This window comes from Notothenia rossii, assembly GCF_949606895.1.
Source record: "Notothenia rossii genome assembly, chromosome: 3".
Classification (NCBI taxonomy): Eukaryota; Metazoa; Chordata; class Actinopteri; order Perciformes; family Nototheniidae; genus Notothenia; species Notothenia rossii.
In genome coordinates, this window is record NC_136901.1 from 46,338,743 (window position 1) to 46,344,724 (window position 5,982).

Consider the following 5,982-nt stretch of genomic DNA (forward strand, 5'->3'; position numbering starts at 1 on the left):
GAGCCTGAGTCTTCATCACGTCTTCAACATGAGCCTGAGTCTTCACCATGAGCCTGAGTCTTCATCACGTCTCTACCATGAGCCTTAGTCTTCATCATGAGCCTGAGTCTTCATCATGAGCCTGAGTCTTCACCATGAGCCCGAGTCTTCATCACGTCTTCACCATGAGTCTGAGTCTTCATCATGAGCCTGAGTCTTCATCATGAGCCTGAGTCTTCACAATGAGCCCGAGTCTTCATCACGTCTTCACCATGAGTCTGAGTCTTCATCATGTCTTCATCATAAGCCTGAGTCTTCTTCATGTCTTCACCATGACCCTGAGTCTTCATCATGTCTTCACCATGAGCCTGAATCTTCATCATGAGCCTGAGTCTTCATCAAGTCTTCACCATGAGCCTGAGTCTTCATCATGTCTTCATCATGAGCCTGAGTCTTCATCATGAGCCTGAGTCTTCACCATGAGCCTGAGTCTTCATCATGAGCCTGAGTCTTCACCATGAGCCTGAGTCTTCATCATGTCTTCATCATGAGGCTGAGTCTTCATCAAGTCTTCACCATCAGCCTGAGTCTTCATCATGTATTCATCATGAGCCTGAGTCTTCACCATGAGCCTGAGTCTTCATCTTGTCTTCATCCTGAGCCTGAGTCTTCATCACGTCTTCACCATGAGTCTGAGTCTTCATCATGTCTTCATCATGAGCCTGAGTCTTCTTCATGTCTTCACCATGACCCTGAGTCTTCATCATGTCTTCACCATGAGCCTGAGTCTTCATCATGTCTTCACCATGAGCCCGAGTCTTCATCACGTCTTCACCATGATTCTGAGTCTTCATCATGTCTTCATCATGAGCCTGAGTCTTCTTCATGTCTTCACCATGACCCTGAGTCTTCATCATGTCTTCACCATGAGCCTGAATCTTCATCATGAGCCTGAGTCTTCATCAAGTCTTCACCATGAGCCTGAGTCTCCATCATGTCTTCATCATGAGCCTTAGTCTTCATCAAGTCTTCACCATGAGTCTTCATCATGAGCCTGAGTCTTCACCATGAGCCTGAGTGTTCATCATGTCTTCACCATGAGCCTGAGTCTTCATCATGTCTTCACCATGAGCCTTAGTCTTCACCATGAGCCTGAGTCTTCATCACGTCTTCACCATGAGCCCGAGTCTTCATCATGTCTTCACCATGAGCCTGAGTCTTCATCATGTCTTCACCATGAGCCTGAGTCTTCATCATGTCTTCACCATGAGCTTGAGTCTTCATCATGTCTTCACCATGAGCCTGGGTCTTCATCAAGTCTTCATCATGAGCCCGAGTCTTCAACATGTCTTCACCATGAGCCTGAGTCTTCATCACGTCTTCACCATGAGCCCGAGTCTTCATCATGTCTTCACCATGAGCCCGAGTTTTCATCATGTCTTCACCATGAGCCTGAGTCTTCATCATGAGCCTGAGTCACCATCATGTCTTCATCATGAGCCTGAGTCTTCATCATGTCTTCACCACGAGCCTGAGTCTTCATCACGTCTTCACCATGAGCCCGAGTCTTCATCATGTCTTCACCATGAGCCCGAGTCTTCATCATGTCTTCACCAAGAGCCTGAGTCTTCATCATGAGCCTGAGTCTCCATCATGTCTTCATCATGAGCCTGAGTCTTCATCAAGTCTTCACCATGAGTCTTCATCATGAGCCTGAGTCTTCACCATGAGCCTGAGTCTTCATCATGTCTTCATCATGAACCTGAGTCTTCATCAAGTCTTCACCATGAGCCTGAGTCTTCATCATGTCTTCACCATGAGCCTGAATCTTCATCATGAGCCTGAGTCTTGATCACATCTTCACCATGAGCCTGAGTCTTCATCATGTCTTCACCATGAGCCTTAGTCTTCACCATGAGCCTGAGTCTTCATCACGTCTTCACCATGAGCCTGAGTCTTCATCATGTCTTCACCACGAGCCTGAGTCTTCAACATGTCTTCACCATGAGCCTGAGTCTTCATCACGTCTTCACCATGAGCCCGAGTCTTCATCATGTCTTCACCATGAGCCCGAGTTTTCATCATGTCTTCACCATGAGCCTGAGTCTTCATCATGAGCCTGAGTCACCATCATGTCTTCATCATGAGCCTGAGTCTTCATCAAGTCTTCACCATGAGTCTTCATCATGAGCCTGAGTCTTCACCATGAGCCTGAGTCTTCATCATGTCTTCATCATGAGCCTGAGTCTTCATCAAGTCTTCACCATGAGCCTGAGTCTTCATCATGTCTTCACCATGAGCCTTAATCTTCATCATGAGCCTGAGTCTTGATCATGTCTTCACCATGAGCCTGAGTCTTCATCATGTCTTCACCATGAGCCTGAGTCTTCACCATGAGCCTGAGTCTTCATCACGTCTTCACCATGAGCCCGAGTCTTCATCATGTCTTCACCATGAGCCCGAGTCTTCATCATGTCTTCACCATTAGCCTGAGTCTTCATCAAGTCTTCACCATGAGCCTGAGTCTTCATCATGTCTTTACCATGAGCCCGAGTCTTCATCACGTCTTCACCATGAGCCCGAGTCTTCATCATGTCTTCACCATGAGCCCGAGTCTTCATCATGTCTTCACCATGAGCCTGAGTCTTCATCATGTCTTCATCATGAGCCTGAGTCTTCATCAAGTCTTCACCATGAGCCTGAGTCTTCATCATGTCTTTACCATGAGCCCGAGTCTTCATCACGTCTTCACCATGAGCCTGAGTCTTCATCATGTCTTCATCATGAGCCTGAGTCTTCATCACGTCTTAATCATGAGCCTGAGCCTTCATCCTGAGCCTGAGTCTTCATTACGTCTTCACCATGAGCCCGAGTCTTCATCATTTCTTCATCATGAGCCTGAGCCTTCATCAAGTCTTCACCATGAGTCTTCATCATGAGCCGGGGTCTTCACCATGAGCCTGAGTCTTCATCATGTCTTCATCATGAGCCTGAGTCTTCATCACGTCTTCACCATGAGCCTGAGTCTTCATCATGTCTTCACCATGAGCCTGAGTCTTCACCATGAGCCTGAGTCTTCATCACGTCTTCACCAAGAGCCCGAGTCTTCATCATGTCTTCAGCATGAGCCCGAGTCTTCATCATGTCTTCATCATGAGCCTGAGTCTTCATCAAGTCTTCACCATGAGCCTGAGTCTTCATCATGTCTTCATCATGAGCCTGAGTCTTCACCATGAGCCTGAGTCTTCACCATGAGCCTGAGTCTTCATCACGTCTTCAATATGAGCCTGAGTCTTCACCATGAGCCTGAGTCTTCATCACGTCTCTACCATGAGTCTTCATCATGAGCCTGAGTCTTCACCATGAGCCTGAGTCTTCATCATGTCTTCATCATGAGCCATCGTCATCAAGTCTTCACCATGAGCCTGAGTCTTCATCATGTCTTCACCATGAGCCTGAATCTTCATCATGAGGCCTGAGTCTTGATCACGTCTTCAAAATGAGCCTGAGTCTTCATCATGTCTTCACCATGAGCCTGAGTCTTCACCATGAGCCTGAGTCTTCATCACGTCTTCACCATGAGCCCGAGTCTTCATCATGTCTTCACCATGAGCCCGAGTCTTCATCATGTCTTCACCATGAGCCTGGGTCTTCATCAAGTCTTCACCATGATCCTGGGTCTGCATCAAGTCTTCACCATGAGCCCGAGTCTTCATCATGTCTTCACCATGAGCCTGAGTCTTCATCATGTCTTCATCATGAGCCTGAATCTTCATCAAGTCTTCACCATGAGCCTGAGTCTTCATCAAGTCTTCACCATGAGTCTTCATCATGAGCCTGAGTCTTCAACATGAGCCTGAGTCTTCATCATGTCTTCACCATGAGCCTGAATCTTCATCATGAGCCTGAGTCTTGATCACGTCTTCACCATGAGCCTGCGTCGTCATCATGTCTTCACCATGAGCCTGAGTCTTCACCATGAGCCTGAGTCTTCATCAGGTCTTCACCATGAGCCCGAGTCTTCATCATGTCTTCACCATTAGCCCGAGTCTTCATCACATCTTCACCATGAGCCTGAGTCTTCATCATGTCTTCATCATGAGCCTGAGTCTTCATCACGTCTTCATCATGAGCCTGAGTCTTCATCCTGAGCCTGAGTCTTCAACACGTCTTCACCATGAGCCCGAGTCTTCATCATTTCTTCACCATGAGCCCGAGTCTTCATCACGTCTTCACCATGAGTCTGGGTCTTCATCAAGTCTTCATCATGAGCCTGGGTCTTCATCAAGTCTTCACAATGAGCCCGAGTCTTCATCATGTCTTCACCATGAGCCTGAGTCTTCATCATGTCTTCATCATGAGCCTGAGTCTTCATCAAGTCTTCACCATGAGCCCGAGTCTTCATCATTTCTTCACCATGAGCCCGAGTCTTCATCACATCTTCACCATGAGCCTGGGTCTTCATCAAGTCTTCACCATGAGCCTGGGTCTTCATCAAGTCTTCACCATGAGCCAGAGTCTTCATCATGTCTTCACCATTAGCCTGAGACTTCATCATGTCTTCATCATGAGCCTGAGTCTTCATCAAGTCTTCACCATGAGCCTGAGTCTTCATCATGTCTTCATCATGAGCCTGAGTCATCATCATGAGCCTGAGTCTCCATCATGTCTTCATCATGAGCCTGAGTCTTCATCAAGTCTTCACCATGAGTCTTCATCATGAGCCTGAGTCTTCACCATGAGCCTGAGTCTTCATCATGTCTTCACCATGAGCCTGAATCTTCATCATGTCTTCACCATGAGCCCGAGTCTTCATCACGTCTTCATCATGAGCCTGAGTCTTCTTCATGTCTTCACCATGAGCCCGAGTCTTCATCATTTCTTCACCATGAGCCCGAGTCTTCATCATGTCTTCACCATGAGCCCGAGTCTTCATCATTTCTTCACCATGAGCCCGAGTCTTCATCATTTCTTCACCATGAGCCTGAGTCTTCATCATGTCTTCACCATGAGCCTGAGTCTTCATCATGAGCCTGAGTCTCCATCATGTCTTCATCATGAGCCTGAGTCTTCATCAAGTCTTCACCATGAGTCTTCATCATGAGCCTGAGTATTCACCATGAGCCTGAGTCTTCATCATGTCTTCATCATGAACCTGAGTCTTCATCATGTCTTCATCATGAGCCTGAGTCTTCATCATGTCTTCACCATGAGCCCGAGTCTTCATCACGTCTTCACCATGAGTCTGAGTCTTCATCATGTCTTCATCATGAGCCTGAGTCTTATTCATGTCTTCACCATGACCCTGAGTCTTCATCATGTCTTCACCATGAGCCTGAATCTTCATCATGAGCCTGAGTCTTCATCAGGTCTTCACCATGAGCCTGAGTCTTCATCATGTCTTCACCATGAGCCCGAGTCTTCATCACGTCTTCATCATGAGCCTGAGTCTTCTTCATGTCTTCACCATGACCCTGAGTCTTCATCATGTCTTCACCATGAGCCTGAATCTTCATCATGAGCCTGAGTCTTCATCAAGTCTTCACCATGAGCCTGAGTCTTCATCATGTCTTCATCATGAGCCTGAGTCTTCACCATGAGCCTAAGTCTTCATCAAGTCTTCACCATGAGCCTGAGTCTTCATCATGTCTTCACCATGAGCCTGAGTCTTCATCATGTCTTCATCATGAGCCTGAGTCTTCATCAAGTCTTCACCATGAGCCTGAGTCTTCATCATGTCTTCAACATGAGCCTGAGTCTTCATCATGAGCCTGAGTCTTCACCATGAGCCTGAGTCTTCACCATGAGCCTGAGCTTTCATCACGTCTTCATCATGAGCCTGAGTCTTCACCATGAGCCCGAGTCTTCACCATGTCTCCACCATGAGCCTGAGTCTTCATCACGTCTCTACCATGAGCCTTAGTCTTCATCATGAGTCTGAGTCTTCATCATGAGCCTGAGTCTTCACCATGAGCCTGAGTCTTCATCACGTCTTCACCATGA